Source organism: Periplaneta americana, chromosome 3 (genome assembly GCF_040183065.1).
Source record: "Periplaneta americana isolate PAMFEO1 chromosome 3, P.americana_PAMFEO1_priV1, whole genome shotgun sequence".
Lineage (NCBI taxonomy): Eukaryota > Metazoa > Arthropoda > Insecta > Blattodea > Blattidae > Periplaneta > Periplaneta americana.
This window is the reverse complement of record NC_091119.1, coordinates 61,001,242-61,022,527: the sequence shown is the minus strand read 5'-3', so window position 1 is coordinate 61,022,527 and position 21,286 is coordinate 61,001,242. Positions and strand designations below refer to the sequence as shown.

At 44.9% G+C, this 21,286-nt stretch overlaps 1 long non-coding RNA gene across 1 annotated transcript; it reads right to left on the bottom strand.

The window, feature by feature from the left end:
- Positions 1-1,099: 1,099 nt before the first annotated feature.
- Positions 1,100-20,854, bottom strand: LOC138696076 (uncharacterized). Its single transcript, XR_011331227.1, has 2 exons — positions 18,955-20,854; positions 1,100-1,600 (listed from the first exon to the last, which is right to left on the bottom strand). It is a non-coding gene; the product is annotated as an uncharacterized lncRNA (long non-coding RNA).
- Between the last annotated feature and the right edge of the window lie 432 nt (positions 20,855-21,286).

Genomic DNA, 21,286 nt, shown 5'->3' with positions numbered 1-21,286 from the left:
GATTGCGACTTTCGTAGATGGCGTTTGTCACCATTGTCTTTTGTTTTTTAACTTTCTTTTTGTTAAACTGCCTATAATAATAACAACGGCTACACTTGCTATAATTATATCTTCGTCTGCTATTACTGCGGATAATCGGCCTTCTCTCACACTCTTCATCACTTAAGTGAAGGAACGAGCAAGGGATAAATACTTAGCTCAGTTGCCAATTCTTGATGTCATTGCCATATTATTTCATTGAGGAGAAGATGGGAGTTTATGAGGATTTACCAATTCCAGGAAGAAAGTCCGTCATGTTTTGGAGCAAGGCACACCCTCACCATTATTACAATATAAAAAGCGTCACGTTCCACTACAGTGCCCCGAAATTTTCGCATGATTTACTTTTCGTGAATACTGAATGAAAAGAGTGACAAAATTTTCTCTGAAGAACTAGTAATTGCACAACTGAACAACACTGCACAACACAGCATGTCTTAGTAGTCTACTGTAGTGTAAGGTTTATTGTTACAATTGTAACTAACAAACAATACAATTACAAGAAATGGATAAGCAATAAAGAAAACCGAGTGACTTGGCTCGGACGGTAGTGTTTGAGACTCGTATTGGGAAGGTCCCGGGTTCAAACCCCGTGGTCAACCAATCTGATTGAGGTTTCTCATTGTTTCCTCAGTCACGAAGGCACATGCACGATTGGAAATTTACATACTATTATTAATGGCCTCCTTAATCACCAATATATAAACATTAAAACAAAATCTAAATCAGTTACATGAACATAAGCCATAAGGCAAAAAAAAAAAGAGACAGAACAAAAGTCCACGACTTAGTGACATACCCAAAGATCCTGTACACGTGATATGACCACAGATGTTAAAGTGTGTATAGATAAACTTCACAAAAAATGCCAACTGAGAATAAGTGAAACAGAGAAAAAGAGGTTATGGGATTTTTAAGTCAGGGAGGACAACATTTAATTTCAGTTAAAATTAATAATAGGACCTCAGAATGACACGAAATTAACAGAGAAGTAAAACAGGATTGCGGTCTCTCCCTCCGGTTTATAATGCAAGTGAATAAAATTCTTCAGAAATGGAGATTCATTCATTCATTCATTCATTTATTTTATTCCATAGATCTTACATGAGCAATGAAGCTTTAAGATGTGGAACAAGTCAACATTTTACAATATTACAATTACAATTTTTACAAATTTTTATAGTTTTACAATTTAGTAATTATCTACAATTTTTACAATTTTGTGCAATTTTTTACATTTTTTTTTTTTTTTTTTTTTACATTTTGGCGAGATGTAGTGAGATGAGATGAGGTCCGAGGATTCGCCAAAATATTACCCGGCATTTGCCTTTTGGTGGGGGAAACCTCGGAAAAACCCAACCAGGTAATCAGATCAAAGGGGGGTAATCAAATCAAAGGGGTTGATGCCAAGGACTCGCCATAGACCATCCTGCTTCAGTCCCACGGCTGGGGAAAACCTCGGAAGAAACCAAAGACCAAAGGGGGATCCAACCAAAGCCCGAACGCAGCTCCGGATCAGCAGCCCAGCGAGTCTGCCGACTGAGCTACATCGATGGCTCTACTAAAAATATACAATACATAGCCAATCAGATTATAAATTTACAAACGCAAACGATCATTAATAAGTTGAGCTATATGTATAATACAAAACAAGTTAATTAAATTTAAGGCATAAACAATTCAACCAGTTGTGATATACAGAAATTGATAATACATATCATGCAAACTACTTAAAATTACAAACACAAACAATTTATCAGTAGAGCTATATAGATTACTATTCAATTTAAAGCATATACAATTCATCGGCCAAAACTATACAAATATATACAATACAAAGTAGCATACTTTCATTAAGCTATACAAATTTGTGCAATTAATATCAAGTAAATTAATTCAATTTATAATCATAAACAATTCATCAGTTGAGCTATACATATTACCATTCAATTTACAGTAGGTCTATATACAATTCATCAGTAGAGCTACACAGACTAGTAATCATTTTAAGAACATATACAATTCATCAGCCAAACTATACAAACATATACAATCAAATTAGTTCAATTTACAAACTTATTTTCGTTAAGCTATACAATTCATATGAAATAGATTAATTCAATTTATAAGCTTAAACAATTCATCAGTTGACCTATACAGTATACTATTCAATTTACAGTACATACAATTCATCAGTTATGCTAAACAAAAAAATACAATACATAGTAAACAGATTAAGTCAATATAAAAACATATTTTAGTTGAGCTATATAAAATTGTACACGTCATTTAAGTAGAATAATTCAATTCACAAGCATAAACAATTCATCAATTGTGTAGAAGGTATGAGTATGTAGAAATTTGGTTAATTCTTTTCTGAACCTTTTCTCGTGGTTCTTCAAATCTTTAAGATAATTAGGCAGTGCGTTGAAGACTGTTATACATGAATAGCGAACTCCTTTTTTAAAACAGCTTAGACTAACAGAGGGTAGATGAAGATCTGATTTATGTCTTGTATTAAAATGATGAATGTCTTGATTAGTACTGAATTTATCTTGGTTCTTAATATACAGCATCATTAGGGAAAGAATGTATTCACAAGGTAAAGTCAAGATTTCTAAGCTTTGGAAAATATTTTTACATGAGGTCCTTTTATGCACACCGGCCATTATTCTTATAGCTTTCTTTTGTAAAACAAAAACGTGTTTAGCTTCAGACGAATTACCCCAGAATATTAATCCATATTTCATTACAGAGTGAAAATATGCAAAGTATGACATTTTAAGTAAGTTTATATCACCAATAGTAGATAAGGATCTTAATGCATAACAGGAAGAGCTCAATTTACGAGTACTACATTCTTTATGCGTTTTCCAATTCAAGTGATTATCCAATTCTAAACCAAGAAACTTTGTGCTTATAGATTCTTTGAGATGAGTTCCATTTAATCGAATACTGTAGGAAACCCGAGCACTATTGTGTGTACTAAATTTGACTGCACTGGTTTTATCAACATTAACAAATGCGACATGGTCAGTTGCAGAAAAACGAAATTAAAATATGTTCATTGATATTTGCAGATGACCTAGTTTTAATAGCATCTACAGAAAATTATTTACAATTCTCAGTACGTCATTTAAATATAATTGCAAAAAAAAAAATGAAATGGAAATAAATACAGAAAAAGGACAAAGCAATGGCCTTCTGGGAGAATACATTGTTCCTAGTAAAATATGTCTAGAAGGTAAAATTTTAGGAAGAGTTAATGTTTTTACATAATTATCTTGACTATATTTTGGGAATAAATACTGAGCAAACTTGTAAAGTAGGCCTACTCCAAAAGTATGAAAAAAATAAACAGGGTAATGAAACCTTGCCTCCTACAGAAAAGCACTAGAATACGCCTTTAACAAATTTTGTACTCTGTTATGGTATTGAAGCATGGACATAAGGCGGATGGATGAAAGTAGAATGACAGCTAACGAAATGAGATTTATGCGGGTACCACTGCCACCGGGTACTTACCCATTTGCAGTGTGCATACATACATACATACATACTACATATACATACATACATATACGTACATACATCATACATACATATACATACATACACATACATACAAATATATACATACATACATACATACATACATACATACACACACACATACACATACATATACATACATACATACATACATATACATACATACATATATACGTACATACATACATACAGATACATACATACATACATACAGATACATACATACATACATACATACATACATACATACATACATACATACATACATACATACATACAGCTTGAAGACAATAGATGGATGATTCACATAAAATGGGTGAAGGCTCACATAGGGATCTACGGAAATGAACTGGCAGACGAACTCGCTAAGGAGGCAGCAAAACAAGACAATCTACAAATTATATACACAAAGATACCGAGAAAGGAAATAATACACCGCATAAAAGTAGAGAGCACAGAAAAGTGGCAACTCCAATGGAACCAGACAACAAAAGGAGCAGAAACCAAGCAGTTCTTCCCAATCATCAATGACAGATTAAAAACAAACATCAGGCCCACACCCAACTTCACTGCAATAGTCACAGGACACGGCAAAACAAGATCGTATCTCCACCGCTTCAAGATAGTAGATTCTCCAATGTGCCCCTGCAATGGAGGGAACCAGACTGTGGACCACATCTTCTACGAATGCCAAGTGATAGTGAGTGAAAGAGAGAAACTAGTGAATAGTGTTCTAAAACGGGAAAACTGGCCAGTTTCGAAAAATAGATTAATAAATAACTATAGAAACAGTTTCATACAATTTGTAAATTCAATAGACTTTGAGAAACTAAATCATGTCTAGATAACGAAAGGACATGTTAGGCTAGACTAAGTATTTTATAATGATTTTTAGTTAAATGTTTAGATAGGCATGTAGTGTTACCCACGAGTAACGGAGCATGCCATTTATGTGTACTAAATTAAAAAAAATACATACATACATACATACATGCATACATACATACAAGAACAGCATGGTATACAAAATGGAACCATAAACACAACGACAAAGTAATGGAAGAACTCGTTCTGGAATCAGTACTCCATTTCATATAGAACTCTCAGAACTGGATGAGCCATTTGCGACGTATGAGATCCTACAGAATCCCAAAAGCTATACTTCACTACAACTCCAAGGGAAGAGATCTCTGGGGCGTCTCAAAAAGAGATGGGGAGATATTCCTCTTTATTTTGAGATCGTAATAGTTCACATGGCGTAATACTTGTATGGGTGATGATGATTAACTCAGGTAGGTAGAGGTGTTTGGGAATGATTCTTGTTGTTACCGTAGCACAATGGAACATAAGCATAGTGTATTTGTTTTGGTTTCTCCACACTCACACTGCATATGCAAGGAATTTTACGTCATCAAGTACGTACGGTTAAAATAAAAATATTACTTGCTGAGAAAAAATTCAGAATATTATTTTTACAAAATATGATAATTTTGGGACTTTTTTCCACAAAATACTGAAAATATGCTACATTGCATGCTCAATAGTCTATTATATACAGAATACCTGAAATATGCAAAAATATGTACAATTAATTCTGAATATTCGTCATTACATTCGTTTAAAACATGTAAAAAATGATTTTATATGACTTGAAAATGGACAGTAAAAATATGCAGTTGCATACGAATTCTCACGCTATTATTATGCCTGTGAATGCAATGACATGAAGTTCATTTTACTTCTTGCAGTTATGGCGGAAATGTTCCAGTTGTTATCAGAAGATTGGTCAGGTATTGTATACATACCTCCCAACAAAGGTCTCAGGGTAGCCCCTCTGACATCTCCCCTTACCACTTCCCATGCCAGAACCTATACTAGCACCTCTGAAAGCACTTCTGCCAATTCCCATTCCAGCTCCCCTACTATCTCAAATATCAGCTCCCATACAAACTTCTCTGCTAGCCCCTCTGCCATCTCCCTTTCAAGCTCCCATACCAGCTCAACTGCCAGCTTGTCTACCATCATCTCTGCTAGTTCCCATATGAGATCCCATGAGGACAGAAGAAGGAAGTGTTCTTGGTGGCCCCGTCCAAGATATATATTTCGTGGGCTTCGTCGTCTTTTTAGGCTAGCCCCTGTGACATCTCCCCTTACCATCTTCCATGCCAGAAACTATACCAGCACCTCTGCAAGCTCTTCTGCCAATTCCCTTTCCAGCTCCCCTACTACCTCAAATATCAGCTTCTCTGCTAGCCCCTCTGCCATCTCCCTTTCAAGCTCCCATACCAGCTCAACTGCCAGCTTGTCTACCATCATCTCTGCTAGTTCCCATATGAGATCCCATGAGGGCAGAAGAAGGAAGTGTTCTTGCTGGCCCCGTCCAAGATGTATATTTCGTGGGCTTCGTCGTCTTTTTAGGCTATCCCCTGTGACATCTCCCCTTACCACCTTCCATGCCAGAACCTATACCAGCACCTCTGCAAGCTCTTCTTCCAATTCCCTTTCCAGCTCCCCTACTACCTCAAATACCAGCTCCCATACAAACTTCTCTGCTAGCCCCTCTGCCATCTCCCTTTCAAGCTCCCATACCAGCTCAACTGTCAGCTTGTCTACCATCATCTCTGCTAGTTCCCATATGAGATCCCATGAGGACAGAAGAAGGAAGTGTTCTTGCTGGCCCCGTCCAAGATGTATATTTCGTGGGCTTCGTCGTCTTTCTAGGCTAGCCCCTGTGACATCTCCCTTTACCACCTTCCATGCCAGAACCTATACCAGCACCTCTGCAATCACTTCTGCCAATTCTCATTCCAGCCCCCCTAGTATCTCAAATACCAGCTCCCCTACTAGCTCCATTACAGCCCCCATGCCTCCCATACCAGCACCTATGCCAGCTCCAACGCCAGCAACATCTTTGGAGCACCTACCAGCGGAACAAGAAAATGAGGACAGAAGAACGAAGTATTCTTGCTGGCCCCGTTCCAGATATATATTTCGTGGGCTTCGTCGTCTTTTTAGGCGCAAGAAGGTATAAATTTTATGTATAAGAGTCATTTCCAGATAGATTGCTGTCGGACTGTTTCTATGTTTCCCTCATCACTTGTTCACAGCTAAGTAATTCTGTTACAGTAATAGTAGACTATATTATGTGCACGCCTAAATGTTACCAACCATTAAAACTTTCATTTTGTTTGGCGGCCTTTTGTTTATGTGCTAAAAATATGTCTCATTCTCACGCTCCGTCCCTTGGTTCCACTCAATGTTTATTATATATTTCATTGCTATTTCAGTAATCAACTTATCAGATATCTTCAATCATTTTTATCTCTGACTAATATCCAATAATTATCAACATAAATACAGGAAATAAAATAGTTTTATAGGGGAGAGTCTGGTAGTATCGGATATCGGGTAATATCGGACAGGGAGTTTCTTTCATCTACCACACGATGATAGTACCTGATTTACATGGTTACGTTTCTGTAATGTCACATAGAGAAACGTAACCATGTCATTCAGGTATTACCAATGGTGGTAGGTGAAAAAAACGCACTGTCCGATACTTCCTGGTGTGGTGTGGTGTGGTGTGGTGTGGTGTGGTGTGGTGTGGTGTGGTGTGGTGTGGTGTGGTGTGGTGTGGTGTGGTGTGGTGTGGTGTGGTGTGGTGTGGTGTGGTGTGGTGTGGTGTGGTGTGGTGTGGTGTGGTGTGGTGTGGTGTGGTGTGGTGTGGTGTGGTGTGGTGTGGTGTGGTGTGGTGTGGTGTGGTGTGGTGTGGTGTGGTGTGGTGTGGTGTGGTGTGGTGTGGTGTGGTGTGGTGTGGTGTGGTGTGGTGTGGTGTGGTGTGGTGTGGTGTGGTGTGGTGTGGTGTGGTGTGGTGTGGTGTGGTGTGGTGTGGTGTGGTGTGGTGTGGTGTGGTGTGGTGTGGTGTGGTGTGGTGTGGTGTGGTGTGGTGTGGTGTGGTGTGGTGTGGTGTGGTGTGGTGTGGTGTGGTGTGGTGTGGTGTGGTGTGGTGTGGTGTGGTGTGGTGTGGTGTGGTGTGGTGTGGTGTGGTGTGGTGTGGTGTGGTGTGGTGTGGTGTGGTGTGGTGTGGTGTGGTGTGGTGTGGTGTGGTGTGGTGTGGTGTGGTGTGGTGTGGTGTGGTGTGGTGTGGTGTGGTGTGGTGTGGTGTGGTGTGGTGTGGTGTGGTGTGGTGTGGTGTGGTGTGGTGTGGTGTGGTGTGGTGTGGTGTGGTGTGGTGTGGTGTGGTGTGGTGTGGTGTGGTGTGGTGTGGTGTGGTGTGGTGTGGTGTGGTGTGGTGTGGTGTGGTGTGGTGTGGTGTGGTGTGGTGTGGTGTGGTGTGGTGTGGTGTGGTGTGGTGTGGTGTGGTGTGGTGTGGTGTGGTGTGGTGTGGTGTGGTGTGGTGTGGTGTGGTGTGGTGTGGTGTGGTGTGGTGTGGTGTGGTGTGGTGTGGTGTGGTGTGGTGTGGTGTGGTGTGGTGTGGTGTGGTGTGGTGTGGTGTGGTGTGGTGTGGTGTGGTGTGGTGTGGTGTGGTGTGGTGTGGTGTGGTGTGGTGTGGTGTGGTGTGGTGTGGTGTGGTGTGGTGTGGTGTGGTGTGGTGTGGTGTGGTGTGGTGTGGTGTGGTGTGGTGTGGTGTGGTGTGGTGTGGTGTGGTGTGGTGTGGTGTGGTGTGGTGTGGTGTGGTGTGGTGTGGTGTGGTGTGGTGTGGTGTGGTGTGGTGTGGTGTGGTGTGGTGTGGTGTGGTGTGGTGTGGTGTGGTGTGGTGTGGTGTGGTGTGGTGTGGTGTGGTGTGGTGTGGTGTGGTGTGGTGTGGTGTGGTGTGGTGTGGTGTGGTGTGGTGTGGTGTGGTGTGGTGTGGTGTGGTGTGGTGTGGTGTGGTGTGGTGTGGTGTGGTGTGGTGTGGTGTGGTGTGGTGTGGTGTGGTGTGGTGTGGTGTGGTGTGGTGTGGTGTGGTGTGGTGTGGTGTGGTGTGGTGTGGTGTGGTGTGGTGTGGTGTGGTGTGGTGTGGTGTGGTGTGGTGTGGTGTGGTGTGGTGTGGTGTGGTGTGGTGTGGTGTGGTGTGGTGTGGTGTGGTGTGGTGTGGTGTGGTGTGGTGTGGTGTGGTGTGGTGTGGTGTGGTGTGGTGTGGTGTGGTGTGGTGTGGTGTGGTGTGGTGTGGTGTGGTGTGGTGTGGTGTGGTGTGGTGTGGTGTGGTGTGGTGTGGTGTGGTGTGGTGTGGTGTGGTGTGGTGTGGTGTGGTGTGGTGTGGTGTGGTGTGGTGTGGTGTGGTGTGGTGTGGTGTGGTGTGGTGTGGTGTGGTGTGGTGTGGTGTGGTGTGGTGTGGTGTGGTGTGGTGTGGTGTGGTGTGGTGTGGTGTGGTGTGGTGTGGTGTGGTGTGGTGTGGTGTGGTGTGGTGTGGTGTGGTGTGGTGTGGTGTGGTGTGGTGTGGTGTGGTGTGGTGTGGTGTGGTGTGGTGTGGTGTGGTGTGGTGTGGTGTGGTGTGGTGTGGTGTGGTGTGGTGTGGTGTGGTGTGGTGTGGTGTGGTGTGGTGTGGTGTGGTGTGGTGTGGTGTGGTGTGGTGTGGTGTGGTGTGGTGTGGTGTGGTGTGGTGTGGTGTGGTGTGGTGTGGTGTGGTGTGGTGTGGTGTGGTGTGGTGTGGTGTGGTGTGGTGTGGTGTGGTGTGGTGTGGTGTGGTGTGGTGTGGTGTGGTGTGGTGTGGTGTGGTGTGGTGTGGTGTGGTGTGGTGTGGTGTGGTGTGGTGTGGTGTGGTGTGGTGTGGTGTGGTGTGGTGTGGTGTGGTGTGGTGTGGTGTGGTGTGGTGTGGTGTGGTGTGGTGTGGTGTGGTGTGGTGTGGTGTGGTGTGGTGTGGTGTGGTGTGGTGTGGTGTGGTGTGGTGTGGTGTGGTGTGGTGTGGTGTGGTGTGGTGTGGTGTGGTGTGGTGTGGTGTGGTGTGGTGTGGTGTGGTGTGGTGTGGTGTGGTGTGGTGTGGTGTGGTGTGGTGTGGTGTGGTGTGGTGTGGTGTGGTGTGGTGTGGTGTGGTGTGGTGTGGTGTGGTGTGGTGTGGTGTGGTGTGGTGTGGTGTGGTGTGGTGTGGTGTGGTGTGGTGTGGTGTGGTGTGGTGTGGTGTGGTGTGGTGTGGTGTGGTGTGGTGTGGTGTGGTGTGGTGTGGTGTGGTGTGGTGTGGTGTGGTGTGGTGTGGTGTGGTGTGGTGTGGTGTGGTGTGGTGTGGTGTGGTGTGGTGTGGTGTGGTGTGGTGTGGTGTGGTGTGGTGTGGTGTGGTGTGGTGTGGTGTGGTGTGGTGTGGTGTGGTGTGGTGTGGTGTGGTGTGGTGTGGTGTGGTGTGGTGTGGTGTGGTGTGGTGTGGTGTGGTGTGGTGTGGTGTGGTGTGGTGTGGTGTGGTGTGGTGTGGTGTGGTGTGGTGTGGTGTGGTGTGGTGTGGTGTGGTGTGGTGTGGTGTGGTGTGGTGTGGTGTGGTGTGGTGTGGTGTGGTGTGGTGTGGTGTGGTGTGGTGTGGTGTGGTGTGGTGTGGTGTGGTGTGGTGTGGTGTGGTGTGGTGTGGTGTGGTGTGGTGTGGTGTGGTGTGGTGTGGTGTGGTGTGGTGTGGTGTGGTGTGGTGTGGTGTGGTGTGGTGTGGTGTGGTGTGGTGTGGTGTGGTGTGGTGTGGTGTGGTGTGGTGTGGTGTGGTGTGGTGTGGTGTGGTGTGGTGTGGTGTGGTGTGGTGTGGTGTGGTGTGGTGTGGTGTGGTGTGGTGTGGTGTGGTGTGGTGTGGTGTGGTGTGGTGTGGTGTGGTGTGGTGTGGTGTGGTGTGGTGTGGTGTGGTGTGGTGTGGTGTGGTGTGGTGTGGTGTGGTGTGGTGTGGTGTGGTGTGGTGTGGTGTGGTGTGGTGTGGTGTGGTGTGGTGTGGTGTGGTGTGGTGTGGTGTGGTGTGGTGTGGTGTGGTGTGGTGTGGTGTGGTGTGGTGTGGTGTGGTGTGGTGTGGTGTGGTGTGGTGTGGTGTGGTGTGGTGTGGTGTGGTGTGGTGTGGTGTGGTGTGGTGTGGTGTGGTGTGGTGTGGTGTGGTGTGGTGTGGTGTGGTGTGGTGTGGTGTGGTGTGGTGTGGTGTGGTGTGGTGTGGTGTGGTGTGGTGTGGTGTGGTGTGGTGTGGTGTGGTGTGGTGTGGTGTGGTGTGGTGTGGTGTGGTGTGGTGTGGTGTGGTGTGGTGTGGTGTGGTGTGGTGTGGTGTGGTGTGGTGTGGTGTGGTGTGGTGTGGTGTGGTGTGGTGTGGTGTGGTGTGGTGTGGTGTGGTGTGGTGTGGTGTGGTGTGGTGTGGTGTGGTGTGGTGTGGTGTGGTGTGGTGTGGTGTGGTGTGGTGTGGTGTGGTGTGGTGTGGTGTGGTGTGGTGTGGTGTGGTGTGGTGTGGTGTGGTGTGGTGTGGTGTGGTGTGGTGTGGTGTGGTGTGGTGTGGTGTGGTGTGGTGTGGTGTGGTGTGGTGTGGTGTGGTGTGGTGTGGTGTGGTGTGGTGTGGTGTGGTGTGGTGTGGTGTGGTGTGGTGTGGTGTGGTGTGGTGTGGTGTGGTGTGGTGTGGTGTGGTGTGGTGTGGTGTGGTGTGGTGTGGTGTGGTGTGGTGTGGTGTGGTGTGGTGTGGTGTGGTGTGGTGTGGTGTGGTGTGGTGTGGTGTGGTGTGGTGTGGTGTGGTGTGGTGTGGTGTGGTGTGGTGTGGTGTGGTGTGGTGTGGTGTGGTGTGGTGTGGTGTGGTGTGGTGTGGTGTGGTGTGGTGTGGTGTGGTGTGGTGTGGTGTGGTGTGGTGTGGTGTGGTGTGGTGTGGTGTGGTGTGGTGTGGTGTGGTGTGGTGTGGTGTGGTGTGGTGTGGTGTGGTGTGGTGTGGTGTGGTGTGGTGTGGTGTGGTGTGGTGTGGTGTGGTGTGGTGTGGTGTGGTGTGGTGTGGTGTGGTGTGGTGTGGTGTGGTGTGGTGTGGTGTGGTGTGGTGTGGTGTGGTGTGGTGTGGTGTGGTGTGGTGTGGTGTGGTGTGGTGTGGTGTGGTGTGGTGTGGTGTGGTGTGGTGTGGTGTGGTGTGGTGTGGTGTGGTGTGGTGTGGTGTGGTGTGGTGTGGTGTGGTGTGGTGTGGTGTGGTGTGGTGTGGTGTGGTGTGGTGTGGTGTGGTGTGGTGTGGTGTGGTGTGGTGTGGTGTGGTGTGGTGTGGTGTGGTGTGGTGTGGTGTGGTGTGGTGTGGTGTGGTGTGGTGTGGTGTGGTGTGGTGTGGTGTGGTGTGGTGTGGTGTGGTGTGGTGTGGTGTGGTGTGGTGTGGTGTGGTGTGGTGTGGTGTGGTGTGGTGTGGTGTGGTGTGGTGTGGTGTGGTGTGGTGTGGTGTGGTGTGGTGTGGTGTGGTGTGGTGTGGTGTGGTGTGGTGTGGTGTGGTGTGGTGTGGTGTGGTGTGGTGTGGTGTGGTGTGGTGTGGTGTGGTGTGGTGTGGTGTGGTGTGGTGTGGTGTGGTGTGGTGTGGTGTGGTGTGGTGTGGTGTGGTGTGGTGTGGTGTGGTGTGGTGTGGTGTGGTGTGGTGTGGTGTGGTGTGGTGTGGTGTGGTGTGGTGTGGTGTGGTGTGGTGTGGTGTGGTGTGGTGTGGTGTGGTGTGGTGTGGTGTGGTGTGGTGTGGTGTGGTGTGGTGTGGTGTGGTGTGGTGTGGTGTGGTGTGGTGTGGTGTGGTGTGGTGTGGTGTGGTGTGGTGTGGTGTGGTGTGGTGTGGTGTGGTGTGGTGTGGTGTGGTGTGGTGTGGTGTGGTGTGGTGTGGTGTGGTGTGGTGTGGTGTGGTGTGGTGTGGTGTGGTGTGGTGTGGTGTGGTGTGGTGTGGTGTGGTGTGGTGTGGTGTGGTGTGGTGTGGTGTGGTGTGGTGTGGTGTGGTGTGGTGTGGTGTGGTGTGGTGTGGTGTGGTGTGGTGTGGTGTGGTGTGGTGTGGTGTGGTGTGGTGTGGTGTGGTGTGGTGTGGTGTGGTGTGGTGTGGTGTGGTGTGGTGTGGTGTGGTGTGGTGTGGTGTGGTGTGGTGTGGTGTGGTGTGGTGTGGTGTGGTGTGGTGTGGTGTGGTGTGGTGTGGTGTGGTGTGGTGTGGTGTGGTGTGGTGTGGTGTGGTGTGGTGTGGTGTGGTGTGGTGTGGTGTGGTGTGGTGTGGTGTGGTGTGGTGTGGTGTGGTGTGGTGTGGTGTGGTGTGGTGTGGTGTGGTGTGGTGTGGTGTGGTGTGGTGTGGTGTGGTGTGGTGTGGTGTGGTGTGGTGTGGTGTGGTGTGGTGTGGTGTGGTGTGGTGTGGTGTGGTGTGGTGTGGTGTGGTGTGGTGTGGTGTGGTGTGGTGTGGTGTGGTGTGGTGTGGTGTGGTGTGGTGTGGTGTGGTGTGGTGTGGTGTGGTGTGGTGTGGTGTGGTGTGGTGTGGTGTGGTGTGGTGTGGTGTGGTGTGGTGTGGTGTGGTGTGGTGTGGTGTGGTGTGGTGTGGTGTGGTGTGGTGTGGTGTGGTGTGGTGTGGTGTGGTGTGGTGTGGTGTGGTGTGGTGTGGTGTGGTGTGGTGTGGTGTGGTGTGGTGTGGTGTGGTGTGGTGTGGTGTGGTGTGGTGTGGTGTGGTGTGGTGTGGTGTGGTGTGGTGTGGTGTGGTGTGGTGTGGTGTGGTGTGGTGTGGTGTGGTGTGGTGTGGTGTGGTGTGGTGTGGTGTGGTGTGGTGTGGTGTGGTGTGGTGTGGTGTGGTGTGGTGTGGTGTGGTGTGGTGTGGTGTGGTGTGGTGTGGTGTGGTGTGGTGTGGTGTGGTGTGGTGTGGTGTGGTGTGGTGTGGTGTGGTGTGGTGTGGTGTGGTGTGGTGTGGTGTGGTGTGGTGTGGTGTGGTGTGGTGTGGTGTGGTGTGGTGTGGTGTGGTGTGGTGTGGTGTGGTGTGGTGTGGTGTGGTGTGGTGTGGTGTGGTGTGGTGTGGTGTGGTGTGGTGTGGTGTGGTGTGGTGTGGTGTGGTGTGGTGTGGTGTGGTGTGGTGTGGTGTGGTGTGGTGTGGTGTGGTGTGGTGTGGTGTGGTGTGGTGTGGTGTGGTGTGGTGTGGTGTGGTGTGGTGTGGTGTGGTGTGGTGTGGTGTGGTGTGGTGTGGTGTGGTGTGGTGTGGTGTGGTGTGGTGTGGTGTGGTGTGGTGTGGTGTGGTGTGGTGTGGTGTGGTGTGGTGTGGTGTGGTGTGGTGTGGTGTGGTGTGGTGTGGTGTGGTGTGGTGTGGTGTGGTGTGGTGTGGTGTGGTGTGGTGTGGTGTGGTGTGGTGTGGTGTGGTGTGGTGTGGTGTGGTGTGGTGTGGTGTGGTGTGGTGTGGTGTGGTGTGGTGTGGTGTGGTGTGGTGTGGTGTGGTGTGGTGTGGTGTGGTGTGGTGTGGTGTGGTGTGGTGTGGTGTGGTGTGGTGTGGTGTGGTGTGGTGTGGTGTGGTGTGGTGTGGTGTGGTGTGGTGTGGTGTGGTGTGGTGTGGTGTGGTGTGGTGTGGTGTGGTGTGGTGTGGTGTGGTGTGGTGTGGTGTGGTGTGGTGTGGTGTGGTGTGGTGTGGTGTGGTGTGGTGTGGTGTGGTGTGGTGTGGTGTGGTGTGGTGTGGTGTGGTGTGGTGTGGTGTGGTGTGGTGTGGTGTGGTGTGGTGTGGTGTGGTGTGGTGTGGTGTGGTGTGGTGTGGTGTGGTGTGGTGTGGTGTGGTGTGGTGTGGTGTGGTGTGGTGTGGTGTGGTGTGGTGTGGTGTGGTGTGGTGTGGTGTGGTGTGGTGTGGTGTGGTGTGGTGTGGTGTGGTGTGGTGTGGTGTGGTGTGGTGTGGTGTGGTGTGGTGTGGTGTGGTGTGGTGTGGTGTGGTGTGGTGTGGTGTGGTGTGGTGTGGTGTGGTGTGGTGTGGTGTGGTGTGGTGTGGTGTGGTGTGGTGTGGTGTGGTGTGGTGTGGTGTGGTGTGGTGTGGTGTGGTGTGGTGTGGTGTGGTGTGGTGTGGTGTGGTGTGGTGTGGTGTGGTGTGGTGTGGTGTGGTGTGGTGTGGTGTGGTGTGGTGTGGTGTGGTGTGGTGTGGTGTGGTGTGGTGTGGTGTGGTGTGGTGTGGTGTGGTGTGGTGTGGTGTGGTGTGGTGTGGTGTGGTGTGGTGTGGTGTGGTGTGGTGTGGTGTGGTGTGGTGTGGTGTGGTGTGGTGTGGTGTGGTGTGGTGTGGTGTGGTGTGGTGTGGTGTGGTGTGGTGTGGTGTGGTGTGGTGTGGTGTGGTGTGGTGTGGTGTGGTGTGGTGTGGTGTGGTGTGGTGTGGTGTGGTGTGGTGTGGTGTGGTGTGGTGTGGTGTGGTGTGGTGTGGTGTGGTGTGGTGTGGTGTGGTGTGGTGTGGTGTGGTGTGGTGTGGTGTGGTGTGGTGTGGTGTGGTGTGGTGTGGTGTGGTGTGGTGTGGTGTGGTGTGGTGTGGTGTGGTGTGGTGTGGTGTGGTGTGGTGTGGTGTGGTGTGGTGTGGTGTGGTGTGGTGTGGTGTGGTGTGGTGTGGTGTGGTGTGGTGTGGTGTGGTGTGGTGTGGTGTGGTGTGGTGTGGTGTGGTGGAAAATGCGACCATACAGTTCTTAATTATCGCAAAATTGAGTGGAATCAAGGGACGGTGCGTGAGATTCAGACATAATTTTTTGCACATAAAGAAAAAATAAAGTAAAATAAATGCTCTCGAATACAAGATTGCTCACATTTTTTTTATCACAGTTATACCCGGAGTTATTAGACTGAAATCTGTAGGAACATAATGATATAAATTTTCTTTGAATATTTTCCAGTTTTGCCGAATCAGTACTTGTAATAGAGTTCCAAACTACAGATGCATAGTCGAGTTTCGATCTCACTAATGTATAGTATAGTATTAAAAGAGAGTCTGGTGTTGAAAAGGAATAAGTAATGGACCGAATTATTCCTAATATTCTTATTGCATGTTTATAGGTAAATATAATCATTGTGGTTGTAAAAATTTAATTATTGTCAATTAATACACCGAGGTCTCTAATACAATCTTTTATGTTAATTAATCCATTATTTAGATGTTAGTTACATTTTAGTGTAGAGGTTTTCCTTGAAAGTGATATTACGTAAGTTTTGGATTCATTAATTATCATCCCGTTATCAATTGGTAATTGAATTAATGTCATCCTGAAGAAATTGACAGTCAGCAGTACTTTTAATTTTTCGAAAAATTTTAAGATCGTCAGCGAATAACAGATAGTCAGAACTTATTCTTTTTCAAATGTCGTCAAAGAAAATTAAAAATAGAAGAGGTCCTAAAGTTGAGCCCTGGAGCACACCAAAAATAATATTAAATGTATCAGAGAGACTATTCGAAATTCGTACACTTGATTGTGTATCATGTAAATAATTTTCAACCCAGTTTACGTAGATTACCGATAGTCCTATATCATCTAATTTAGACAATAGAATAGAGTTATTATTATTGTTATTATAATTATTTCGATTTATTAATTGTAATAATATATTATGTAGTAATGTTTTGCCACTGCTACTGGGTGTTTACTCATCTGCAGTGTGAATAAATTTCTACATGCAAATCTGTGTGATAACTCTGAGTAACTGTTTCAGAACGGGGTAGCCAGTCTTCATGACGATTAACTAGCGTGTTGACCTGGGTAACGACGTTGAGAATCCAGCTTTAAGCCAGGGTAACGAATCCTCGTGGCATGTGTATGAGATCTGGAAGCGACTTTGACTTTTGTAAAGTCCGAAACTCCAGGGTCTATTCAATACACTTCTTCTGAAGTCCAAAGTTTCTGGGTTTAATACTTTCTTTACAGAGAAATTCATTTTGAAATTATTTTTTTTTATTTCATTTGTTCCACAAGTTTTAGTCATTTGGGCTGTATTAACCGGCCACAAAGAATCAGCGGCAGCTGATGAAACCCGTTCCATGACAGCTCATTTCACACGTAAGCTGCTATGGACTTAATGCAGCTTCTCGCTATACTCTCTCCTTGATAGGAACAGGCGTATTGATTTTCATTGAGACTTTTTTCTCTTATAGTTATTCGAAGTTCAGATATGCCACTCTTAATAATTGAACTGAATTACTGATATTTAACATTTTATCAAGGAAAATTAAAATATTATCACATTCTATTAAAGTACATTGTCCATAAGCCGATGCAAATATTTAATTATTTAGTCTAATATGTTAAATACGTTATATGTCACGCATCCACTTAATATTATATCGTAGAGGAAATCAGCATTATAATCCTTGCCCATCTGAAGATATAGGCATAAGCCTTGTATGTATTGTACTTGGATGTGTTTTATGTTGTGACTTGTTAGTGATCAATGCTTATTTTGCTATACAAACAATGTAATGGGATCTGTAATGACTGGAACGGATGTTTCGAAATATGTGCGGAATATATGTTAACTACAAGACTTTATTATGGCCAATTTTATTATTTTATCGACTGTAAGATAAGAGATTGAACATAATTATGTGTGTGTATTGCACTTTCACCTTGTACTCGTACATCAGGTCAAGAGTCTGCAACGCAGCATTGCCTACAAAACGATATGCCGCCATAGTGAAGTACTGATGTCGCAATCTTCTCCCAGTGCGTTGGATTGGACTTGAAGGACAAACACCTTTTCCTGTGGGACTATGTAAAGGATTTCTAGATTCAGGGGCACCGAAGGAAGTTACAAGTAATGCAGTGAACAGCGATGACGCAACCAATATTAGAAAACATCGGGCAGGAATTAGAATACCAGTTGGATATTTCAAGAACGGCCGACGACGGTGTCCTGTTGAGATTCATGAATGATTTTGTTAAGTTACAATAACTATGCAATATTATATGTAAGTCTCGTTTAGTTTGTACTCGATGTTAAATAGATACACACTAATGTAAGTTTGTTTGGCTTATGGACAAGCGTGCTTCGAACAGCAACTGTTTTAAAGTCATAATTGGTTTTAGGTTGTAATTAAAGCAAATTCGATTTCATAAATATCGTTACTGTTCTATCTACTTCTAAACTTCATTAAACCTTTTATATATGATCAGTTGGTGCGTCAGTATTTTTCTTCATTACGTGGCAGTAATAGTTACAACTTTACGAATATTTAATTATATGGATAAAAGCTAAAGGAAAATTTGTATTTGTATTACTTAATTATTTTCAAATTGAATATTTGAATATTTCATTTAAAGTTGATGAAATATTAAGTAAATGATACACCAATTATTTGTGGGAAGATGAAAGTACCTCGAGAATATCCCAATTCACCGTATTTCAACACTACAGTTAATAGGCCTATTTGGTCTTGCTGATATTTGGCGGAGCCTCTAGCCTGGAAATTCAAATAAAACTTATTTACTTAACTAAATCTGAATACTACTTATGTATATATATATATATATTTTATATATATATATATATATATATATATCAATACTATTCTCGTATTATTTATATTAATAAGTGCATTTTGTAACTTCCGATAATATTGATCGTGGCTGAAGTAGAGTGTACAGTTTAATTGGTAGGGAAATATAAGTAGTACTCGAAAAATTGATCCAGAATATGCTGATCACCTCAAATATTATAGTTATAGCATTAAAATAATAACAATTATTTTCAAAATAAGCATTAATTGTAGCCCACAGAGAGAGTTATAGCTTGAAGCTGGGGGACCGGATGCTATACAACCCAAGTGACATGTTCGTATTTTATCACTTTAAAGAAGTTTGGAGACTAATGTAGAGCAGATAAGTAAGTACATTTATGCTCGACCATGCCGAAATGTAGTAATTATACACCTGGTAGCAGACCTTTAATGCATGTCATTAAAGTACACCTACTCATTAAAGGTCAGGTCTTTCAGCCAATGACGACTCAGGTTACAACTGTTCAGCCAATGACAGGTCAGCTTTCTACCGTTATAAAACCGCAAGTATCGATTATTCTCGGATATGCAATCGAAAGAGAATTAGCGAAAAGTCACGGAGGCTGGAAATCCAATACTGTCGCAGAAGGTTATGTTCTGTTACTATAATAATTAGCGTTAATTGTAAAAAATATTCAAATAAATTCAATTTGTCATCTCGTTTTTCAATGTCTAATTTAATTTCAATGTTATCTCTGTAGGTTCTTATGGCCTAGCAAGGTCAATGTGGACATCTGTTCCTCGGAAAAAATCAATACTTTCGCGTCTGCGCACATCTCACAACATACGGGACATTGCTCAAAAATTAATATCAAGTTAGAAATATGGTCGAGCATAAAAAGTCCTATGAAACTCGCCTATAATGGTAATTAAGAAGCTCGTATGAAAATTATGAAACTCGCTTGCGCTCGTTTCATAAATATCCATACTCACTTCTTAATTACCTTCATTATAGGCTCGTTGCATAATGTACTATTAAATATTTAACGGATAATTACATAACTGATTTCTGGTACAATTTCCGTATTCATCTATGAAAGGCCTGCAGAACCCGTAAGTAGGGGAAATACGACGTCAGCCTCACTCCACTTCTATTGGGGATGACTGACTTCTACGTAGAGTTGTTGACATTCTTTGCAAGTGGGAAGGTCTCTCAGTGGCGGCACTGAAACTTTAAAAAAGGATTGTAATAAAGTCACTGTATTTATAATGCGTTATATCGTTTTAAGATTTTTACGATTATGCTAGGTTTCCTGTCAGTAGTTTCTTTGAGATTTCTTTGCACCTAGCCTGCTTTAGATTTCTAAAACTTCCCTCTTATTATCACCTACGGAATTATAACTTTGTAGCATTTAAGTAATGAACCTTGAAAGTTAATATATATGTCACTATTCATTTCAATACAAAATGAACACAACGAGTGACGTCCTTAATTTAAGAGTATATAAATAAATAATCAATATACTAGAGATAGGTTTGGAAGTAAATACCGAAAAGATAATGTATATGATGATGTCTCGTGACTAGAATATTGTACGAAACGGAAATATGAAAATTGGAAATTTATCCTTTGAAGAGGTGGAAAATTTGAAATATCTTGGAGCAACAGTAACAAATATAAACGATACTCGGGAAGAAATTAAACGCAGAATAAATATGGGAAATGACTGTTATTATTCGGCTGAGAAGCTTCTGTCATCCAGTCTACTTTCAAAAAAGCTGAAAGTTAGAATTTGTAAAATAGTTATATTACCGGTTGTTCTGTATTGTTGTGAAACTTGGACTCTCAATTTGAGAAAGGAACAGAGGTTAAGGATGTTTGAGAATAAAGTCTTTAGGAAAATGTTTGGGGCTAAGAGGGATGAAGTTACAGGAGAATGAAGGAAGTTACACAACGTAGAACTGCACGCATTGTAGTCTTCATCTGACATAATAGTCAGGAACATTAAATCCAGACGTTTGAGATGGTCAGGACATGTAGCACGTATGGGCGAATCCAGAAAGGCATATAGAGTGTTAGTTGGGAGGCCGGAGGAAAAAAGATCTTTGGGGAGGCTGAGATGTAGATGGGAGGATAATATAAATATGGATTTAAGGAAGGTGAGATAAATGTTAAATGTTATGTTTTATTTAACGACGCTCGCAACTGCAGAGGTTATATCAGCGTCGCCGGATGTGCCGGAATTTTGTCCCGCAGGAGTTCTTTTACATGCCAGTAAACCTACTGACATGAGCCTGTCGCATTTAAGCACACTTACATTCCATCGACCTGGCCCGGGATCGAACCCGCAACCTTGGGCATAGAAGGCCAGCGCTATACCAACTTGCCAACCAGATCGACAAGGTAGGATATGATGGTAATGACTGAATTACTCTGCTCAGGATAGGGAACGATGGTGGCTTATGTGAGGGCGGCAGTGAATCTCTGGATTCCTTACAGGCCATAAGGAAGTAAACAATAATATACAGTTCGCAATAATGAACTTAGTCGAAAGTTAGTCTATTCCATAATTCTTAATATGGACTTTGTTTAAATGTCGCTTAATATTGAAATGACCAGTAGAAATAAATTAGATGGGACACAGTAAACAAACAATTCTTTGCAAATCAAGATTTCAGGTATAACTCCCTGTAAAATTGATTCGAATAATTTCGAGGGAAAAATTGTTCCGGAGCCGGGTATCGAAACCGGGACCTTTGGTTTAAAGTACCAACGCTCTACCACTGAGCTACTTGGGAACTCTAACCGAAACCGATCCAATTTTTCGCTCTATAAACACAGACCTCAAAGTGGGCTGACAACCGTCAAGCAGCCAATTTCGAATGCACACTAACTCCATGTGACTTAAAATGTGGTTTTCTGTTAACGAACAGTGACGTGTATTATGCAAATCAAGATTTCAGGTATAAATCCCTGTAAAGTTGATTTGAATAATTTCGAGGGAAAAATTGTTCCGGAGCCGGGTATCGAACCCGGGACCTTTGGTTTAACGTACCAACGCTCTACCACTGAGCTACTCGGGAACTCTAACCGACACCGATCCAATTTTTCCCTCTATGGGTATATCCACAGACCTCAAAGTGGGCTGACAACCGTCAAGCAGCCAACTTCGAGTGCACACTAACTCCGTGTGACTTAAATTGTGGTTTTCTGTTAACGAACAGTGACGTGTATTATGCAAATCAAGATTTCAGGTATAAATCCCTGTAAAGTTGATTTGAATAATTTCGAGGGAAAAATTGTTCCGGAGCCGGGTATCGAACCCGGGAGCTTTAGTTTGACGTACCAACGCTCTACCACTGAGCTACTCGGGAACTCTAATCGACACC